The sequence below is a fragment of the Heterodontus francisci genome, unplaced genomic scaffold (genome assembly GCF_036365525.1).
Source record: "Heterodontus francisci isolate sHetFra1 unplaced genomic scaffold, sHetFra1.hap1 HAP1_SCAFFOLD_208, whole genome shotgun sequence".
NCBI classification, from domain to species: Eukaryota; Metazoa; Chordata; class Chondrichthyes; order Heterodontiformes; family Heterodontidae; genus Heterodontus; species Heterodontus francisci.
Window position 1 is genome coordinate 608,630 of NW_027140125.1, and position 24,820 is coordinate 633,449.

Below are 24,820 nucleotides of genomic sequence, written 5' to 3' on the forward strand. Positions count from 1 at the left end.
CATCTTCTATTAATACAGGACTCCATTCAATGTGTATCCCATAGTGTCAGCAGGAGCATGAAACCCGACACTAACAGGGATCAGCGGCTCCAGAGATAGGGAAAGGATAAATCAGAATCTGAGAGCAATGGATTTGAATGCTTCAACAATGGGCAAGAGCTTATCCTCGGATCTTTACTTTTTTTCTACATATTATGATTGGCTCTCATTAGACAATCGTATCGATCATGCACTTCAGATTATTCAATACATTTACTATCCCATGCTCGCTGTTGTTGGTGTCCCTGGTAAGTCACTCTACAGAGCTATTAATTCAATAAACCATGTTTAACTGCATTAATGCTCCAGTAATTTAATCTGCCCATCTTGCTGCTGTTGTTATTCCTGGTGAATCTTTATCTCCAGCTATTCACTCTATAACCCATTGCTGACTGTATTCTAGCTTGTGTAATTCAATCACATCTTTGCTGCTGTTGCTGCTGTCTCTATTTCCAGCCAGAAGATCTGCAAACCCTGGTTCACTGAAATATTTTTATGCGATGCTATTTTTGGGAAGAGTGAAGCCAGTGCCATTCGTCTCCATTGCAATTTCCAGCCCCTATCCATGAACCACGTACCCCTCACTGCCCAATGTCTGAGGCTGAACTAGACTGTTTACAACCCCTGTGTTCTATTTATACCTGAGATGAGCTCATCTCCATATTCTCTCCATCATCAATCCTGTCTACTACCAAAACTGTAATATCACCCATCTCCACCTCTGCCTCAGCCCATCTGCTGCATAAACCCTCATCTGTGCCTTTATTGAACCACACTTGACTATTCCAATGCTATCCTCGTCACCCTCCCACTTATAAACCTCCATAAACCACCAGAATACTGCTGCCTGTATCCTAACTCACACTAAATCCCAATCACCCGTCATCTCTTTGCTCACTGATCCACATTAGCTGGAAGCACCTTAATTTTCATATTATCATTCTTGTGTTTGAATCCCTCCATGGCCTCACCCCTCCAATTAGTCCCATTCCTCTGTCCATTCCCATGTTCCTGCAAATCTTTTGCCTTCAATCTTTTTTTTTCAATTTTCCTTCTAAAGTGAATTTCTTTCTCGCTGTATCTGTCCTTAGCCACCATTTGTGACTTGTGCTGACGGCAGAGAAGCTGGGATCCATAAAATGATGTGGCTCACACAGCTGTCCACTTCTACTGTGGCCAGCATAGTATCCCATGTTGGGCAGGGCACTAGTGTAGCCAGCAGAGTGCCCCATGCTGAGCAGGGCTCTGGCCCAGATGTACCATGCATGTGCTACTCATGTGATCTGTACAGCCGGCCAATCCTAGTGTGACCTGTGCAGTGCCCCATGCTGGGCAGGGCTCTACCCTGGGTGTATCACGTATGAGCTGTTAGTGTGATCTGCACAGCTGGCACTTCTAGTCTGGCCAGAAGAGTGTCCGATGCTGGGAAGAGCTCCAGCTCAGTCATACCAGGTATGTGCTGCTCATATGAGGAGGGGTTTGAATGTGATGTCAGTGTACCATTCCATCAGCTTTGATGTACGTCTTTGAAACTTGGACTGTGCATGTCCCCTGCCTGCCTGTGTTCGTCATTCTCAGCAGAACATGCATGAAGCAGCACGAGGAACTTCCTCTATGGTTGTTTAAAAGAGCAAGCTTACAGGTGGGAGTCTTTTGACTTACTTCTGCTATTGTAAAGTTAGTGGAGGTATTGTGGATGTTTTTTTGGATGTTGTGTTGTGAGCCGCTGCAGACATTCAGGAAGGACAGAGGATTTGGTGACCCAACTCTGGCCGAGGTATGGGTACTGTAGTTGCAGCTTCTGTGGGTCTGTAACATGACCAACAAATGGAACAGAGGCTGCAAAGAGGGGGAACTCTGTAAAGAGGGAGGAGGAGGAGGCTCTGCCCTACCCACCCCATGTTTTCCAATAGCACTTATCCTACCTGCAACAACCAAGGAGTAATATGTGAGGCAACTCTGATTCAATAAGGAAATGGTCACCGAGCTGTGTTGCCTCCTACAACACGTGTTGCCTCCTGTAGCACGAGCTGCAGCCTCACACCAGGGTGAGGACGGAGCTGCCAGTGTCTGTTAAGATCACAGCTTCATTGAACTTTTATCTATCTGGATCTTTCCAGGCAGGAGCAGCTGGCTTTTCCAACAAAGAGCAGTAGAGATTCATGGAGTCATAGAGTCATTTACGACACAGAAGGAGACCATTCCGTCCATCAAAACCATTCAGGCTCTCTGTGGAACAATCCAATCAGTCCCACTCTCGCACTCAATTCCCGTAGCCCTGCAATTTAATTTCCTTCTGGTGCCCATGCAATGTCCTTTTGAAATCACTGATTGTCTCGGATTCCAGCACCCTTATGGGCAGTGAGATTTTGGTCATTACCATCCACTGTGTACAATAAAAGCTTCCTCATTTTTCCCCTGCATCTATTGCCCAATATCATCCATCTGTGTCCCCTCATCCATGTTTAATCAGTTAATGGGAACAGATTTTGCTTGTCTATCTATCTAAGCCTATCATAATCTTGCAGACCTCTATCAAATCTCTTTCAATCTTCTTTGCTCCAGTGAGAATAACTCAGGCTTCTCCAAACTAACCTTGTAACTAAAACGCCCATCCCTGGAACCATTCTGGTAAATCTCCTCTGCACCCTCTCAAACACCCTCACATCCTTCCTAACATGCGATGACCAGTTCTGGACAAAGTACTCTAGTTGGGGTGCAACCAAAGCTTCATTAAGTTTCAGCATAACTTCCCTGCTTTTGTATCTTTGCCTCTGATGATGAAGCCCAAGATATGATACGCTTTGTTAAGCACGTTCCTAATATGTCCTGCCACCTTCAAAGATCAATCCAGATGGAACCATGGGCCCCTCTGTTACTGAAAACTCTTTAGAATTGTGCCATTAAGTCTATATTGCCTTCCTATTCCTTCTGTCAAAATGCATCACCTCTGAATCGTAAATCATAAATTTCATCTGCCACTTCTCTGTCAGTTCTGCTCGCCAATCTATATCCCGTTGCAGGCTGTTTGTAGCATCCTCACTGTGTACCACTCCCCAATATAGGTATCATCAGACAATTTGGTATTTCACTCTCTATTCCAATATCCAGATCATTCATTTTTAGCAAAAAAAGAAGCACTGACCCTTGGGGAACATCACTGTCCTACCGCCCTCCACTCGAAAAAACAGCCATTTACAACGACTCGCTCTTTTCTGTCCTTTCGACAATATTTGATCCAATTGGATGCTATGCCATGAGCTTCGATTTTGAGAACCAACCTTTGTGTGCTGCTTCATAAATCGTTTTCTTAAAATCCACGTCGACAACATCCACCACATTCCCTTCGTCAACCTTCTGTTACTTCATCAAGGAAAATCAATTCGCTTAGTCAAACATGACTGCGTCTTAAAAATCCCTGCTGACAATCCTCAATTAACTCAGACTTCTCCAAGTGCGTAAATTGCATGTTGATTTTTCTCATGATTATTGTTTTTAAAAACTTACTCAGAACTGATGTTAAACCAAGTGGCCAGTAGTTACTCGGCCTGTGTGTTGTATATTGATACTTCTGGGAGGTGGGGGTGGCCATCAATGTCATCATTTCCTCCCTCAGCTGGGAGAAACAGGATGAGAGGTATTTTGGCTTTGTCCGGAGAGCGGGATTCCTGACGGTGTCGGTGGCTCTGCGGGGCCCCAGTGTCAACAGGGAAGGGTACAGGAACTGAAAGAACGCTCAATCCATTAATGTACAATTTGTGTGTGAGTATGCCCAGTACATCATGTTGGTGAATGTCCACTATCCTGGCAGCAGCCACGATACATTCATTCGGAAGCAGTCAGCCAGTCCCAACACTTGGGGCTGCCATGTAGAATCAGAATGTGGCTCCAAGGAGACAAAGGAAACCCCCTATACATGCAGCTCATGCTCCCACACACAAACCAGTCTCCCACTGTCAACGAGCCTCATGCAATTAACATGTGTTTACCGTGAGCAATGGAGTTACCAGGACCATCATGGAACAGACCATTGGTGTGATGAAACAATGCTTCCGATATCTGAACCTCCCGGGGGGAGCCCTCCAGTACACACGGGAGCAGGTGTCCAAGTTCATGGTGTTCTGCTGCACCCTTCATATCATCACCATCATGAGGACACAGGCATTGACACCAGGAATCCAGAGGGCACCTGAGGAGGAGGTGGAGGAGGCTTCAGACCTTCACTAAAACAGCCTAACTGCACCAAGAAAATCATAGGATGTTTACAGCACAGAAAGAGGCCACTTGGCCCAATGTGTCTCTGCCCACCAAAAAAACGAGCCTCCAGCCGAATCCCACATTCCAGCATTTGGTCCGTAGCCCTGCAGATTACAGCACTTGAGGCGCATCAAGCCACCTTTTGAAGGAGCTGAAGGTTTCGGTCTCTACAATCCTTTCAGTCAGTGAGTTCCAGACCCCCACCACACTCTGGGTGTTTTTTTCCCCTCATATGTCTTCCAATCTTTCTCCTAATCACATTAAATCTATGTTCCCTCATGGCTGACTACTCTGCTGAGGGGAATAGACTCTTCACCTCCATTCTATCCAGTTCCCTCTACATTTTTTACATTTCAATCCGATCTCCCCTCAGCTTTCTTTGTTCCAAGGAGAACAATCACAGCCTATTCCAAACTTTCCTCATAGCTGCATTTTTCCAGACCTGGCAACATCCTCTGAAATCTCCTCTGTACTGTCTCCAGTGTAATGACATCAATTTTGTGATGAGTTGACCAGAAATGCACACAGGACTCAAGTTGTGGCCTAACTAATGATTGATATAGCTCTAGCATAGCCTCCCTGCTCTTATGTTCTATATCTCGGCTAGCAAAGGAAATTATTCCATATGCCTTCTTAACCACTGTATCGACGTCTCCTGCAACCTTCAGGGATCTGTGAACATCTGTGAACCTCCCCAAATGCATGACCTCACACTTCTCCAAGTTGATTTCCATTTGGCACTGTTCTGCCCATCTGATCAGACCATCAATATCTTCCTGCAGCCTACAGCTATCCCCCTAGATATCTTTGCATCATCTGCAAACGTATTGATCATGCTTATACATTTAGGCCCAAATCGTTAATACGTACGTGAAAAAGCAGGGGACCCAGTACTGAGCCCTGCGGAACGCCACTGGAAACGGCTCTCCAGCCACCAAACAAAAGTCTCAATTACCTTTGTTTCCTGCTACTGACCCAATTTTGCACCCACCTTGCTAGATTGCCCTGGATCTAATGGGATTTTATTTTGTTAACCAGTCTTCCATGTGGGACCTTGTCAAAAACTTGCTAAAATTCATGTCGGCCACATCAACTGCACGACTCTCATCTACCTTCCTTGCTACTTCTTCATAGCATGCATGCAAGTTAGTCAGACACGATCTTCCCTTAGCAAATCCATGCTGCCGATTCTTGGTTAACCTGTGTCTTTTGAAGTTACAGTTTTTCAGACTGTCTTTCAGAATTGATTCCAATATTTTGCCTACTAATGAGGTTAGACTGACTGGCCTGTAATTATTCGGTCTATCCTTCATTCCCTTTTTAAACAGAGATAAAATGTTAGCAGTTCTCCAATCCTCCGGCACTACATGTGTATCCATTGAGGACTGGTAATTGATGGTCGGACCCTCTGCTATTTCCTCTCTTGCTTCTTTTAATAGTATGGGGTACATTTCATCCGGATCTGGTGATTTATCAACTTTCAAGGATGCTAATCCCACTAACACTTCCTCGTTCCCTATGTTTATCACATCCGATACTTCACACTCTTCCTCTTTAACTACAATATCTGCATCGTCCCCCTCCTTTGTGAAGGTCGACACGAAGTATTCATTAAGAACAATACCAGTATCTTCCTCGCGTACACATAGGTAATCTTTTTGGTCTATTATGGGCCCTACTTGCCCCTTCGTTATCCTCTTGCTCTCATTGTAATGTAAAAAAAAATCCTTGGGTTCACTTCGATTTTGCTTCCCAATATTCTTTCATGATCTCACTTTGCTTTCCTAATTTCCTTTTTGATCTGAGCCCTCCCCTTCCTATACTCTCGGTTTTATCCAGTTTCGCGTTCTCAGTGTCAGACATAAGCATTCCTTTCCGGCCATATCTTTCCCTGCAGGCTCCTTGACATCCATGGGGCTGTAGATTTGGCCATCTCGCCATTTTTTCTTTGTGGGAACATTTTTACTCTGAACACCTTGAATCTTCCCAAAGATCTGACACTGATTCACCTTCAAGTAGCTGTTTCCAGTTCACTTTCGCTAAATCACTCCGCAGTTTAGTAAAACTGGCCTTGCCCCAATTGAAAACTCTAACTCCTGTTCTATCTCTGTCATTTTCCCTGATTATGGTAAAAATAACTAAATAGTGATCACGACCACCAAAATGCTCTCTCACTGCCACTCCTTCCACCTGCCCATTTTAATTTCCAAAAACTATGTCTAAAACTGAGCCCTCTCTTGTTGGATTTGCTGCATACAGGGCAAAAAAGGTTCTCCTGAATATGGGCCAAAAAAGTTCTCCATAACATCTCTGGACTTCACTTCTGTCTCGCAACTCTGTTCACAATCCTCATTCATGTATTCATTTCCTTTAGACTTGACCATTCCAATGCCCTCCTGCTGATCTCCCACATCCCACTGTCTGTAAACTTCAAGTCATCCCAAACTCTGCTACTGATGTGTTAAATCACAGTAACTCCCGTTCACCTATCACTCCTGTGTTTGTTGACACAGATTGGCTGTCGATTAAAACAATGACTTGATTTTAAAATTCTCATCCTTGTTTTCAAATTCATCCATGGTCTCACCACATCCTGGGCTGGATTTTATGGGCCCCCGTAAATTGAGTTCGGAGGCGGGTGGCCCAGGGAATCGCGATGGGTGTGAGGGAAGAAGGCCTGTGGTTATCCCATCGCCAAGTGATCTTCGCGGGGTGGGGATAGGCCGACAATGACTTTCCCACCAGAGGCCAATTGAGGCCCTTAAGTGACCACTTAACGATCTCTCCCACGATTGCTGAGATCTAACCAGCGGCAGGGGTACTTATGTGTCATGGAGAGGGCACCTTGTAAAACGGGGTTCCCTCCCTGCAGGCTTGGGGAGTCTCCCTCCTGCATGGGCTATCTGTGGCTCACGGAGGGGCCCATGCAGTAAACAATGAACCCGCCAGGACACGCTATTCGCTGGGCTTTCAGACTGCCCATCCAATGCCCCTCACCAGGGCATTCCGGACTGGCCCCAGTGATCCGACACGCACACACACAAATCAGACCCCAGATACTGAGTCAGCCAGATACACAAGTGCGCACGCGCAATCATACGCTCACACACAAACAAACACACAGCCAAAGATATAAAAAAAAATAATTAAGGAACGTACACATATACACACACACCGATCAGACCCCTGGCAGTGCGCCAGACTGATACACACACACACACACACACACACACACACACACACACAGATCACACCCCAGGCTAAGAGACATAGACACGCACACGTAAACACACGCACATTTCGGCAGATTACTGCCCAGCAACACTTGCGTGCATACACAGAGATACACACAAACACACACACCAATCCAAACACAGGCACTGTGCCAAAAAGGGATAAATACACGCGCGCACACACAGAGACACAAACCGATCGGAATCCAGACACTGAGCCAGGTTGATCGACAAACAAATACATGCACACAGGTAGAGAGAAACAAACACAAATACAGACACATATACACTGACACCGATCAGACCCCAGGCACTGCGCCAGACGGATCCACACAAGCACACACACACACACGTGCAAACACACACGTGCAAACACACACACACGCACACACACCGACACAGGTCACAACCCAATCCCTGAGGCAGACACACAAACGCACAGCACAACAGAAACACGGCAGAAACAGACACACACACGTGCACACAGACACATGCACACAAACACACAGACGAAGGCACATAGCAGAACCCAGGCCCTGAGACAAACACACACACACTTGGCAACACAGGCACTGAGTCAGACATACACACATGCACACATGCATAGTCACACAGACAAACATACATGACAACCCAGGAACTGAGCCAGACAAGCACAGGTGCACAACACACACACACACAGACATACACACTCACACACAGAGACATGCACATGTACACACACACACATAGACACACACACACTGGCACACACATTCAGATAGAAACACAGCACAACCCAGGCGCTGAGACACAAAAGACACACACACACACACACACACACACACACACACACACACACACACACACACACACACACACACACACACACACACACACACACACTGATCACACCCCAGGCTAAGAGACATAGACACGCACACGTAAACACACGCACATTTCGGCAGATTACTGCCCAGCAACACTTGCGTGCATACACAGAGATACACACAAACACACACACCAATCCAAACACAGGCACTGTGCCAAAAAGGGATAAATACACGCGCGCACACACAGAGACACAAACCGATCGGAATCCAGGCACTGAGCCAGATTGATCGACAAACAAATACATGCACACAGGTAGAGAGAAACAAACACAAATACAGACACATATACACTGACACCGATCAGACCCCAGGCACTGCGCCAGACGGATCCACACAAGCACACACACACACACGTGCAAACACACACGTGCAAACACACACACACGCACACACACCGACACAGGTCATAACCCAATCCCTGAGGCAGACACACAAACGAACAGCACAACAGAAACACGGCAGAAACAGACACACACACGTGCACACAGACACATGCACACAAACACACAGACGAAGGCACATAGCAGAACCCAGGCCCTGAGACAAACACACACACACTTGGCAACACAGGCACTGAGTCAGGCATACACACATGCACACATGCATAGTCACACAGACAAACATACATGACAACCCAGGAACTGAGCCAGACAAGCACAGGTGCACAACACACACACACAGACATACACACTCACACACAGAGACATGCACATGTAAACACACACACATAGACACACACACACTGGCACACACATTCAGATAGAAACACAGCACAACCCAGGCGCTGAGACACAAAAGACACACACACACACACACACACACACACACACACACACACACACACACACACAGCCAACGCAGGCCCTGAGCCACAAAACACACACAGACACACAGCACAATCGAGGTCCTGATACGCAAACACACAGCACTGCAGAATGCACGCCCTTAATGCGAGATGCACACACAGACAAACATATGCACACACGCAGGCACACACACTCACACAAAAACACATACACATAGCACAACGCAGACCCTGGTGCACACAAGCATACAGAAACAGACAGACATACAAACACAGACACACACAGAGCACAACTCAATCCCAGAGGCAAAAACATGCACACATCCACACACGACAGACATGCACACGCACTACCACAGACATATACACAATAATCATCGATATACACGCATAGATACACACAGACACATAGCAACGCAACACAGCCCAGGTGCTGAGACACAAAACACAGACAGACACAAACACACTACAGCACAATGCAGGTCTGAAATACAGGAATGCACACGCACACATACACACACATACACACACACACACACACACACACAGCACAACTCAGGCTCTGAGACACACCAGCGTACAGAAACTCACAGTCATACAAGCACACGCACAGACAGACAGCACAACCCAATGCCAGAGGCAAACGCATGCACACAAAACACACACACAACCCAGTCCCTGAGACACAAAACACACACACACAAAAACACTTCAGCACAACCCAGTCCCTGAGACACATAAATGCATATTACACACATACACAAACACATAGACACACACACAGAGCACAACCCAGGCCCTGAGACACTGAACACTTACACACACACAAAGATACGCAGCACAATCTAGGTCCTGATACACAAACACACCACACAGCAGAACTCACACCCTTAATACGAGACGCACACACACACACACACAGATACACAGACACACGCGCACGGATGCACATAGAAACACAGACACACAACCATACAGATACACAGCAAACGCACGCCCTGTCACACCAACACACACACGCACACTTTAACAAAGGCACTGATACGAACATACACACACACACTCTCGCACATAGACGACACATACACGCACGCACACACACATCACGTCACATCGCAGCCACTGAGCAAGATACCCAGACAAAGAGACATACATGCAGTCACTCAAAGACACGCAGAGATAACACACCAGCAATGAGCCAGACCCACACACGCACTCACACGCTCACATACGCACACACAAACATTGGTCACAGCCCAGGCACAGTTCCAGACACACATGTATATGTACATACACCCACACACATCACACTCCAGGAACTGAATCAGACACACACACACACACACACACACACACACACACACACACACACACACACACACACACACACACACGAAGACACAAAGCACAACATATGCTTTGAGACACACATACACACAAACACATGCAAATACACACCCACACAGAAACACACACACAGAGCACAGCCTATGCCGTGAGATACACACACGCAAGTAAAGCATAACAGAGGGCCTGAGGCATACACACACACGCACACATAGACGTTCACACACTCACACATAGATCGCATCACACCCAGGCACTGAACCAGGTACACGCACGCACACACACACGCACACGAAGATTATACCACAGGCACTGAGCAAAACTTGCAGACACACACAGACATGCACACAGGCAGCACAGCCCAGTTCCTGAGACACACAAACAAACAACACAGGCATTGAAACAGATACACCACACACATTAACTTTTTACACAACAGACACTGAGCCAGATGCAAAAAGGACACACACACACACACACACACACACACACACACACACACACACACACACACACACACACACACACACACACACACACACACACCCCTCAGGCATTGAACCAGAAACACACACAAACAGAAACAGAGTTCACACCCCAGGAACTGACAAACACACACACACACAAACATGCAGATCGTGCCACGGGCACTGAGCCTGACACCCACACCCACACACACACACACACACAGCCACAGAAACATGGAAAGAAAGAAAATAGGAGCAGGAGTAGGCCATTCGGCCGTTCGAGCCTGCTCCATCAATCATTATGATCATGGCTGATCATCCAACTCAGTAACCTGTTCCTGCTTTTCCCCCATATCCTTCGATCCCTTTCACCCCAAGAGCTACATCTAACTCCTTCTTGAAAACATACAATGTTTTGGCCTCAACTGCTTTCTGTGATAGCGAATTCCACAGGCTCACCACTCTCTGGGTGAAGAAATTTCTCCTCATCTCAGTCCTGGAAGGTTTACTTCGTATCCTTAGACTATGACCCCTGGTTCCGGACTCCCCCACCATCGGTAACATCCTTCCTGCATCTACCCTGTCAATTCATGTTAGAATTTTATAGGTTTCTATGAGATACCCCCCTCACACTTCTGAACTCCAGCAAATATAATCTTATCCGGCTCAATCTCTCCTTATACGTCAGTCCCGCCATTTCAGTAATCAGTCTGGTAAACGTCGTTGCACTACCTCTATAGCAAGAACATCCTTCCTCAGATAAGGAGACCAGAACTGCGCACAATATTCCAGGTGCGGCCTCAGCAAGGCCCTTTACAGTTGCAGCAAGACATCCCTGCTCCTGTACTCGAATCCTCTCGCTATGAAGGCCAATATACCATTTGCCTTTTTTACCACCTGTTGTACCTGCAATTTTACAGGCTAATCTGTTATGTGGGACTTTGTCGAAAGCCTTCTGAAAGTCCAAACAAACCATATCCAGTGGCTGCCCTTCATCAACTCGACTAGTTACATCTAATTCTAATTCTAATTCTAGTTACATCATCGAAGAATTCTGGCAGATTTGTCAAGCATGCTCTCCTTTCCGTAAATCCTTGCCTACTCAGCCAGATTCTACCACTGTTCTCTAAGTGCTCTGCTATAAAATCTTTGATAATGGACTCGAGCATTTTGTCCACTACCGACGGCAGGCTGATTGGTCGAAAATTCCCTGCTTTCTCTCGACCTCCCTTTTTAAATAGTGAGATGACATTAGCTACCCTCCAATCTGTAGAAACTGTTCCATAGTCTATCGAATCATGGAAGATGAACACCAATGCATCCACTATTTCTAGGGCCACTTCCTTTAGGACTATGGGATGCATACCATCAGGCCCTGTGCATTTATCGGCCTTCAATCCTTTCAATTTCCCCAACACCATTTCTCTACTAAAACTGATTCAGTTCCTCCCTCTCACTAAACCGTGCGTTCCCCAACATTTCTGGTGTGATATTTGTGCCCTCCTTTGTGAAGACAGAACCGAAGTATGCAATTAGTTGATCAGCCATTTCTTTTTTCCCCATAATAAATTCCCCAGTTTCTGACTGTAAGGGATTTGCATTTACCTGCACAAATCGTTTTCTCTTCACATACCTGCAGAAACTTTTACAGTTTTTTAATGTTCCCTGTAAGCTTACTCTTATACTCTATTTTCCCCTTCTTAATCAATTGCTTGATCCTGTTTTGCTGAATTCGAAACTGCTCCCAATCCTCAGGTCTGTTATTTTTTCTGGCGAATTTGCATGCCTTTTCTCTGGGTCTTATGTTATCTCTAATTTCCCTTGTAAGCATGGTTTGGCTACCTTTCCCGTTTTACTTCTGCGCCACACAGTTGTTGAAGTTCATCCAGGCCCTCTTTGAATGTTTTCCATTGCCTATCCACCCTCATGCCTTTAAGTAACGTTTACCAGTCCATCATTGCTAACTCGCCCTTCATACCTTCGGAGTTTCCTTTATTAAGATTCAGGACCCTCGTCTCAGAATTAACTATGTCACTCTCCGTCTTGATTAAGAATTCCATCATATTATGGGCGTTCGTCCCCAAGGGGTCTCAGACAACTAGATTGTCAATTATTTCTCTATCATTACACAATACCGAGTCTAGGATGGCCTGTTCTCTAGTTGGTTCCACAATGTATTGGTCCAGAATACCATCCTGTATATACTCCATGAATTCCTCCTGTACGGTATTGTGACTAATTTGATTTGCTCAATCTGTATGCAGGTTAAAGTCACCCATAATTACAGATGTTCCTTTATTGCATGCATCTCTAATTATTTCCTGTTTAATGCAATTCCTAGCATCACCATTACAGTTTGGAGCTCTATATACAACCCCCACTAATGTTTTTGCCCTTTAGTGTTTCTCAGCTCTACCCATACAGAATTCAAATCTTCAGAGCTCACATCCTTGCACACTATTGTGTTAAATTTCTTTTTAAACGGCATTTCAACTCCACCGCCTTTGACTTTCTGTCTGTCTTTCCTAAATACTGAATATCCCTGGATGTTCATTACCCATCCCTGGTCACCCTGAAGCCATGTCTCCGTAATCCCTCTATTTCATACCCGTTTATATCTATTTGCGCGATTAATTCATCCACTTTATGGTGAAAGTTCTGTGCTTCAAGGCACACAGTCGTCAGGCTTCAATTTTTAAAATTACTTGTCACCTTCCCACTATTTTTCACGGTGGCCCTGTTTGATTTAGGCCCTTTATTTCTCTGCTTATCACTTTTCTTATGCTCATGACTGTCTATTGTTCTTGTCTTTTATTCACCTCCTTTGACACCTTGCACAGGTTCCCATCCCCCTGTCATTTTAGTTTCAACTGTCGCCAAACACTTCAGCAAATACTCCCCCTCGGACATGAGTCCTGGTCCTGCCCAGGTGTAACTGTTTGTACTGGTCCCACCTGCCCAGAACAGGTCCCAATGCCCCAGAAATCTAAAACCCTTCCCCTCATCGCATCTCTTCAGCCACGCATTCAACCTTTATATCCTGTTATTTCCACTCTGACTAGCACATGGCATTGGTAATAATCCTGAGATCACTACTATCGGTCTTACTTTTCAACTTACTTCCTTACTGCCTATATTCTGCATTTAGGACGTCATCCTTTTTTGTATCTACGGCATCTGTACCAATCTGTACCATGGCCAATAGATGTACAACCGCCGCCACCCCCGCCCCCTCCCGCCCCTTCAGATTGTCCTGTAACCGCTCTGAGACAGCCTTGACCATAGCACCAGGAAGGCAACATACCTTCTTGGAGTCCCAATTGCGGCCACAGAAAAGCCTAACTATCCCACTTCCAATTGAAAACCCTATATCTAATACATTCCCACATTTCGTTTTATTCATTCATGGGATGTGTGCGTCACTGGCTATGCCAGCATTTATGGACCATCCCTAATTGTCCTTGAGAAAGTGGTGGTGAGCTGCCTACTTGAACCGCTCCAGTCCATTTTGGGTAGGTAGACCCACAGGTCTGTTTGGAAGGGAGTTCCAGGACATTGACCCACCGACAGTGAAGAAACGGCGATATAGTTCCAAGTCAGGATGGTGTGTGACTTGGAGAGGAACTTGCAGATGGTGGTGTTCCCATGTATTTGCTGCCCTTGTCCTTCTAGTTTGTAGAGGTCGCGGGTTTGGAAGGTGCTGTTTAAGGAGCCTTGGTGCATTGCTGCAGTGCATCTTGTAGATGGTACACACTGCTGCTACTGTGCGTCGGTGGTGGAGGGAGTGATTGTTTGTAGATGTGGTGCCAATTAAGCGGGCTGCTTTGTCCTGGATGGAGTCGAGCTTCTTGAGTGTTGTTGGAGATGCACACAAGGAGGCAAGTGGAGAGTATTCCATCACACTCCCGACTTGTGCCTTGTAGATGGTGGCAGGCTTTGGGGAGTCAGGAGGTGAGTTACTCGCCTCAGGATTCCTAGCCTCTGACCTGCTCTTGCAGCCACGGTATTTATATGGCTACTCCAGTTCAGTTTCTGGTCAATGGTAGCCCCTAGGATGTTGATAGTGGGGTATTCAGCGATGGTAATGTCGTTGAATGTCAAGGGGAGATGGTTAGATTCTCTCTTGTTGGAGATGGTCATTGCCTGGCACTTGTGTGGCGCGAATGTTACTTGCCACTTGTCAGCCCAAGCGTGGATATTGTCCAAGACTTGCTGCATTTCTACCCGGACTGCTTCAGTATCTGAGGAGTCACGAATGGTGCTGAACATTGTGCATTCATCTGCGAACATCCCCACTGCTGACCTTATCATTGAGGGAAGGTCATTAATGAAGTAGCTGAAGATGGTTGGGCCTAGGACACCACCCTGAGGAACTCCTGCAGTGATGTCCTGGAGCTCAGATGATTGACCTCCAACAACCACAACCATCTTCTTTTGTGCGAGGTATGACTCCAGCCAGCGGGTGGTTTTCCCCCTGATTCTCATTGACCTCAGTTTGGCTAGGTCTCCTTGATGCCATTCTCGGTCACGGCCTTGATGTCAAGGGCAGTCACTCTCACCTCACCTCTTTAGTTCAGCTCTTTTTTCCAATTTTGAACCAAGGCTGTGATGAGGTCAGGAGCTGAGTGGCACTGGCGGAACACAAACTGAGCGTCAGGGAACAGGTTATTGCTAAGAAAGTGCCGCTTGATGGCACTGTTGATGACACCTTCCATCACTTTACTGATGATTCAGATTAGGCTGATGGGGCGGTAATTGGCCGGGTTGGACTTGTCCTGTTTTTTGTGTGCATGACATACCTGGGCAATTTTCCACATCGCCGGGTAGATGCCAGTGTTTAGCTGTACTGGAACAGCTTGGCTAGGGGCGCGGCATGTTCTGGAGCACAGGTCTTCAGTACTATTGTGGAATATTGTCAGGGCCCACAGCTTTTGCAATATCCAGTGCCTTCAGTCGTTTCTTGATATCACGTGGAGTGAATTGAATTGGCTGACATCTGGCATCTATGATGCTGGGGACTTCAGGAGGAGGCCGAGATGGATCATCAACTCGGCTCTAATGGCTGAAGATTGTTGCAAATACTTCAGCCTTACCTTTCGCACTGATGTGCTGGGCGCCCCCATCATTGAGGATGGGGATATTTGTGGAGCCACCTCCGCCAGTCACCTCCGCGACACCCTGGTCCACTCCTCCATTACCCCCACCACCTCGTCCCCGTCCCAGGGCACCTTCCCTTGCAATCGCAGGAGGTGTAATACCTGCCCCTTTACCTCCTCTCTCCTCACTATCCCAGGCCCCAAACACTCCTTTCAGGTGAAGCAGCGATTTACTTGTACTTCTTTCAATGTAGTATACTGTATTCGCTGCTCACAGTGTGGTCTCCTCTACATTGGGGAGACCAAGCGCAGACTGGGTGACCGCTTTGCGGAACATCTCCGCTCAGTCCGCAAGCAGGACCCTGAGCTTCCGGTTGCTTGCCATTTCAACACTCCCCCCTGCTCTCATGCTCACATCTCTGTCCTGGGATTGCTGCAGTGTTCCAGTGAACATCAACGCAAGCTCGAGGAACAGCATCTCATCTACCGATTAGGCACACTACAGCCTGCCGGTCTGAACATTGAGTTCAATAATTTCAGAGCATGACAGCCCCCCACTTTACTTTCATTTTTAGTTATTATTTTTTCTTCCTTTTTTTTTGGCATTCCTTTTTACATTTTTCACAATCTTTTTTTGTATTTATTTCAGTTCATCTTAGTTTGTTCAGTTTGCTCACCCACTGTTTTTTTCAGGTTGTTTTTCTTCAGGTTTGCACTTGCTGATGTTCAATATTCAGTATATTCACACCTAATCTGTACTAATGCTTTGTCTTTCAACACACCATTAACATATTGTTTGCCTTTGCTCCGTGACCTTTTGGTCAGCTATGTGGCCTGGTCCAATCTGCACCTTCTCCTTTGTTATCTCTTGCCCAACCCCCACCTCACTTGTTTATAATCTGTGACTTTTCTAATATTTGTCAGTTCCGAAGAAGGGTCACTGACCCGAAACGTTAACTCTGCTTCTCTTTCCACAGATGCTGCCAGACCTGCTGAGTGAATCCAGCATTTCTTGTTTTCGCCAGTTACTTGTTCAGTTGTCCACCACCATTCACGGCTAGATGTGGCAGGACTGCAGAGCTTAGTTCTGATCCGAAGCACTTGAGGAAGTAGGAAGGAACTTAAGCAAGGAGTTAGGAGGGCCAAAAGGGGTCAAGAAAAGTCATTAGCAAACAGCAATAAGGAAAGTCCCAAGGCTTTTTATACGTATACAATGAGCAACAGGGAAACCTGGGAAAGGGTTGGCCCACTCAAATACAGAGATGGGAATCTATGTGTGGAGCCGGAGGAAATGGGTGAGGTGCTAAATGAGTACTTTGCATCAGTATTCACCAAATAGAAGGACTTGCTGGATGATGAGCCTCGAGAAGAGAGTGCAGCGAGTCTCAGTCATCTCATTATCCAAAAGGAGATGGTGTTGGGTGTCTGGCAAAGCATTAAGGTAGTTAAGTCCCCAGGGCCTGATGGGATCTACCCCAGAATACTGAGGGAGGCAAGGGAGGAAATTGCTGGGGCCTTGACAGAAATCTTTGCATCCTCATTGGCTGCAGGTGAGGTCCCAGAGGACTGGAGAATAGCCAATGTTGTTCCTTTGTTGAAGAAAGGTGGCAAGGATAATCCAGGAAATTATAGGCCGGTGAGCCTTATGTCAGTGGTAGGGAAACTATTAGAGAGGATTCTTCGGGACAGGATTTACGCCCATTTGGAAACAAACGAACTTATTAGGGAGAAACAGCATGATTTTGTGAAGGGGAGGTCGTGTCTTTCTAATTTGATTGAGTTTTTTGAGGAAGTGACGAAGCTGATTGATGAAGGAAGGGCATTGGATGTTATTATATGGACTTTAGTAAAACCTTTGACAAAGTCCCGCATGGCAGACTGGTGCAAAAGGTGAAGTCACACGTGATAAGAGGTGAGCTGGCAAGATGGATACAGAACTGGCTCGGTCATAGAAGACAGAGGGTATCAGTGGATGGGTGTTTTTCTGAATGGAGGGATGTGACTAGTGGTGTTCCGCAGGGATCAGTGCTGGGACCTTTGCTTTTTGTCGTATCGATAAATGATTTGGAGGAAGATGTAGCTGGTATGATTAGTAACTTAGCGGAGGACACAAAGCTTCGTGGAGTTGCGGATAAATGATGTAGATTGTCAGAGGATACAGCCGGATATAGATCGTTGGTTACTTGGGCGGAGAAATGGCAGATGGAGTTTAATCCGGACAAATGTGAGGTAATGCATTTTGGAAGGTCTAATGCAGGTGGGAGGTATACATTAAATGGCAGAACCCTTCGGAGTATTGACAGGCAGAGATATCTGGGCGTACAGGTCCACATGTCACTGAAAGTGGCAACGCAGGTGGATAAGCTAGTCAAGAAGGCATATGACATGCTTGCCTTCATCGGTCGGGGCTTAGAGTACAAAAATTGGCAAGTCATGTTGCAGCTGTCCAGAAACTTAGTTTGGCCACACTTAGAATATTGCGTGCAATTCTGGTCGCCACACTACCAGAAGGACGTGGAGGCTTTGGAGAGGGTACAGAGGAGGTTTACCAGTATGTTTCCTGGTCCAGATGGCATTAGCTATGAGGAGAGCATGGAAATACTCGGATTGTTTTCACTGGAACGACGTAGGTGGAAGGGCGACACGATCGAGGTTTGCAAAGTTATGAGCGGCATGTGCAGAGTGGAAAGTCAGAAGCTTTTTGCCAGGGTGGAAGAGTCTGTTACTAGGGGACATAGGTTTAAGGTGCGAGGGGCAAAGTTTAGAGGGGATGTGCGAGGCAAGTCTTTTACACAGAGAGTGGTGAGCGCCTGGAACTTGCTGCCAGGGGTGGTGGTGGAAGCAGATACGACAGCGACGTGTAAGAGACATCTTGACAAATACATGATTAGGAAGGGAATAGAGGGATATGGGCCCTGGAAGTGCAGAAGGTGTTAGTTTAGGCAGGCATCAAGATCGACGCAGGCTTGGAGGGCCGAATGGCCTGTTCCTGTGCTGGAATGTTCGTTCTTCTTTGTTCTTTGATCCGTTGGTTATGGGATCGCTTAGCTCTGTCTATCGCATGCTGCTGACGCAGTTTGGCATGCAAGTAGTCCTGGGATGTAGCTTGACCAGGTTGACACCTCATTTTGAGGTATGCCTGGCGCTGCTCCTGGCATGCCCTCCTGCATTCTTCATTGAACCAAGGATGGTCTCCTTGCTTGATGGTAATGGTAGAGTGGGGGATTTGCCGGGCCATGAGGTAATAGATTGTGGTTGAGTACAATTCTGCTGCTGCTGATGGCCCAGAGAGCCTCATGGATGCCCAGTTTTTCATTGCTATATGTGTTCGAAATCTATCCCATGTAGCACGGTGATAGTGCCACACAACACGATGGATGTTCTCCTCAATGTCAAGGCGGGACTTCGTCTCCACAATTACTGTGTGCTGGTCACTCATACCAATACTGTCACAGACAGAAGCATCTGCGGCAGGCAGATTGGTGAGGACGAGGTCAGGTATGTTTTTCCCTCGTGTTGGTTCCCCCACAACCTGCCGTATACCCAGTCTAGCAGCTATGTCGTTTAGGACTCGGCCAGCTCGGTCAGTAGTGGTGCTACCGAGCCATTATTGGTGATGGACATTGAAGACCCCCACCCAGAGTACATTCTGTGCCCTTGCCACCCTCAGTGTTTCCTCCAAGTGGTGTTCAACATGGAGGAGTACTGAGTCATCAGCTGAGGGAGGGCGGTAGGTGGTAATCAGTATGAGGTTACCATGCCCATGTTTGACCTGATGCCATGAGATTTCATGGTTTCCGGAGTCGATGTTGAGGACTCCCAGGGCCACAGCCCCCCCCCCCCCCTACTGTATACCACTGTGCCACCACCTCTGGTGGCTCTGTCGTGCCGCTGAGACAGGACATACCCAGGGATGGTGATGGCAGTGTCTGGGACTTTGTCTGTAAGGTATGATTCCGTGAGTATGTCAATGTCAGGCTGTTGCTTGACTAGTCTGTGGGATAGCTCTCTCAACTTTGCCACAAGCCCCCAGATGTTAGTAAGGAGAACTTTGCAGGGTCGACAGGGCTGGGTTTGCCGTTGTCGTTTCCGGTGCTGAGGTCGATGCCGAGTGATATTTTACTCCTCCCGCGGCAGCAAAGCCAACCATGGTGCAACGGATTGGGCTATTGTTGTTTTTCCCTGAGGGACCACCCTGCAGTATCCAAAGCAGTATATCTGTTTTGCAGGGGATTCCTGCCTAGTCATCTTGCTCTGCCCTGTGGTAGCCCATTTCCTTCCTGCCTGCGGAGTCTGAGCCTGCGGTGTGGCTACCTCTCCATACGATATCCACAATATTATCCACCTCGTGGATTCTCCATGCACACACACAATTTATACGCCAGCGACAGAGTAAGATACAAACAAACAGAGAGAGACACACACACACACAAACACACCCTTCAGACACCAGGCGATGAGTCATACACAGACAGACACACAAACACACATGCACAATCTTTGTACGCCAGGCACTGAGCCACATACAAAAATGCACGCACGCGCACACACATCCTTGCATGCACGTGCATTGATGCAAACACACACACACTCACCATTCCCCAGGCCCTGAGACACCGATACAGAGACAACACAAACACTGAGGAACACCCACACAGACACAAAGACAGATACGCAAACATACACACACACACGCACGCAGCCCAGGCCTGGAGACAAAGGCACACGTACACACACACAACGAAATACATTCGCACACACACACACGCACACACACGCATATCTCACCGCAGCCACTCAGCCAGACGCACGCATACACACACACACATGCACACACACACACAAAACACATGTCCACACACACACGCACACAAACACACGCATCACATCATACCCCAGGCAGAGAACCAGATATGCACCCACACACACATACACAAACACATACTTGTTCATACGCACACGCACACTCACATGCTCAGAGACACACATTATAGCTGAGGTACTGAGCCACACAGACTCACGCCAGGCACTGAGTCAGATACACACACACACATCCACACATGCAGACCACATTACAGGCACACAGTCAGAAAGACAGACTGTGTCACACACATACAAACACACACACACACACACACTGGCACACACGCAGACCAATCACACCCCAGGCATGGAACCAGACACACACACACACACACACACGCAGCAGATCACAGGCACTAAACCAGATACACATCGACACACACAATAACTCAGACACAGGCACACACGTCACAGCCCAAACACTGAGCCAGCTACTCACACACACAAGCAGACATAATGATTGGCACGTGTGTCCTTGCCGCATCTAGCCGTGGTCCGGGTCTCCAGTCAGGTTCGCGGTCCCTGCCCTAGTTCATTAGCAGCTGCGGCTCCGGCAACTAACTAGCCCTGGTGTCCTCGACACACTGACCTGGGAACTAAGGCGCCAGCGATGGCTCTGGTCCCAGGCCTGGTGCAGTAGTGGCAGTCCCATGGCTCCCGGTGGAGTTACTGATACTACATCTGATTGTTCAGCAGCTTTGGCAGGTGGAATCCCCATCCTTAAAGGCATGTGGGCCACGGCACGGGACAGTTAATTGCCTGAGCGCCACTGATGTGCACCGGGTCGTGGCTCCGAATTGCTGAGGTTTTGATCCCCTCACCTTTTAGTCCATCGTCGGGACCCCCGCTGGCTCCGCTAAATTCAGTTCCCTGTTTCCAGCAGAAATCACTGTCACTAGCACAATAATTAGCACATACTGAATGTGGCAACACATGTACAAATGTCAACCCGAAATCCTTCAAACTGCTGTTTTTGCTCCCAATCTGATGCATTGTTTCTCGCTAATTTCCCCAGTTTACAGTTAACTTAGTGCCGATTGAGATTATTTGTTTCATTGATTTCTCAGTGGACCCATTTCCAATTATTGCTTTGGAAAAATTGAATTCCGTTTCACAGGTGAGACAATCAGTCAGTCCGCCATTTAGTTTTCTATACAGGAACAAAAATGCTGCAAATCTGAAATAAAAACAGAAAATGCTGGAAATATTCAACAGATCTGGCACCATCTGTGGAGAGAGAAACAGAGTTAAAGTATCAGGTCAGTGACACTTCATCAGAACTGGGAGAGATTAGAGATGGAACAGTTTTTAAACCAGACAGGAAAAGGAGGGAGTGGGAAGATGATGATCAACAATTGAGTTTAACAATGATAATATCTTCCTTATGTTATTTAATCTCTCCTGCCTTCCATCGTATCACAGACCTTCCCATTTGTTCTTTCAGTTCCAATCATTTCAATATATCACTGGATACAGGAACACATTTATAAATCTCAGGCAATCCTCAGTCAAACTGGTAACATTGCTCCCAGCCTGATGTATAATTTCTCTGTTTATTTCCCTTCCTCATAGTTAACTTGCTGACGATTGGGATCCTGTCTCGGGGAAAGTGCGGTCTCTCGAAATGTGTCACTCGCTACCTGGTGGCCATGTCAGCGGCGGATGTACTGGTCATTATCCTCGACCTGATATTGAGGCACATTCCCATTGTTTATTGGGAAAAGTTTCGGTTCCTATGGTCCATCCCCGTGTGTAATATCCACGCCGTCCTGCTTTATGCCGCCACAGACTGTTCTGTCTGGTTCACCGTCACTTTCACCTTTGATCGATTTGTGGCCATTTGTTGCCAGAGTCTGAAAAGCAAATATTGCAGCGAGAAAATGGCCGCTGTGGTTCTGGGAACAGTGACTGTGCTGAGCTGTTTAAAGAACATCTTCTGGTATTTTATGTTCACAAGTCGGTACCGGAGGATGAACGTCCCCTGGTTTTGTTTTGTAACACTGGCTATTGTGGAATCTCGTGTCTGGGCAACAATCGAGTTCCTCCACAACATTCTAACCCCGGGGCTCCCATTTGTGGTCATTCTGCTGCTCAACGCTCTCACCATCAGACACATTTTAGTGAGCAGCAGAGGACGCAGAAGACTCCAGGCTCTCAGAAGTGGGGAGACTCGCAGAGACCCACAGATGGAGAGCCGAAGGAAATCCATCATTTTACTGTTAGTTATCTCGGCTAATTTCATCCTGTTGTGGGCCGTGTTAATGGGGTATACAATATCGAGACGGATGCGTGATTTAGGGTATCAGTCTGTGCATCTACCCCTGTTTCTGCTGGAATTGGGCTTCATGCTACAACTCCTGAGTTGCTGCACAAACACTGTGATTTACGCTGTGACCCAGACTCAGTTCAGAGAGCAGTTGAAGAATGTGCTGAAATATCCCTTTACTCCAATTGTTAAATTCATTCAAGATGAGAGGAACTGAATCACGGACTATTTCCAACAGTCCGAAGGCGGGGCCTGTCACTATGGAGACAGAGCGTGGCGGGCCTTTCTCTATGGAGACGGGGAGGGAGCGGCGCCTGCGTCTTTGGACACAGAATGGGGGCATGGCCTGTCGCTGTGGCGACACAGCGGAGCAGGGCCTGTTGTTCGAGAGAGGCGCGGGGCGGGGCCTTTCACGATGCCACAGAGCGGGGAGGGTAGCCTGTCGCTATGGAGCCAGGGCGGGCGGAGCCTTTCATTATGGTGGCAGAGCGGGTCCGTGGTCTGCCGCTATGGAGACAGAGCGGAGCCCTGCCTGCCGCTGAGGAGACAAAGGGTGGCAGGGCAGGTCACTACGGTGACAGAGAGGGGGCGGGACCTGTATCCAGTGTGGCGGGTAGTGGGGGCGGGGAATGTATCCAGGTTCATGCGGTGTGGCGGGCGGGGAACGTTTTACATGGTGACCGGGATAATGTGCCGGGCCTGTTTCCCAGCGTGACGGGGAGCGGGGATTGCGCCTGTTTCAAAGGTGATGGGGAGTGGAGGCGGGTCCTGATTCCCAGGGTAACAGAACGCTTCATAATCAGATAATCTTTATAATCACATTATAATGCAAATAAGCCTCTATAACCGTTTATCATCATTTATAAACATTTTCAGCCCTTTGTAACCTTTATAAACTGTCGATAATTATTCATAATACTTTATAAATCTTTATAATCGTTTATGAGTTATTATCCATTATGAGCCTTTATGCTCTTTTCTAACCCGTTGCAGCTCATACATTCGCTCCGTGGACAGAAAACATTGAAAATCATCACCGTGGATTGATCTAATTTCACCAGGCCACAGTGCACATCATTTAAAATGACCACAGGGCACATCATTTCAAATGTCTGCAGTGCAGGTCATTTCCAATAGCCACACGTTATATCACTTAAAATGGTAATATTGCATATCACTTAACAAGTTCGAAGTACATATCACGTAAAGTGGCCGCAGTACATGTCACTTAAAATGGCGGCAGCGCATATCACTTAAAATGTCCATAGAGCATGTCACTTAAGATAGTCGCTCTGCAGATCATTTAAAATGGTCGCAGGGAAGGTCATTTAAAATGGCTGCACTGCATAACACTTGAAATGGCCGTAGAGTATACCATCAAAAATTGCCAAAGTGCAAATCACTTAAAATGGCTGCTGTCCAGAGGGCCACACGGCATGTCACTTAAAATGGAAAGACTGCATATCACTTAAAGTGGGTACAGTGCATGTTCCTTAAAATGGTCGCAGGGCATATCACAAAAATTGGAGACACTGCCTGTCACTTAAAATGCTCTATGCTTATCACATAAAAAGG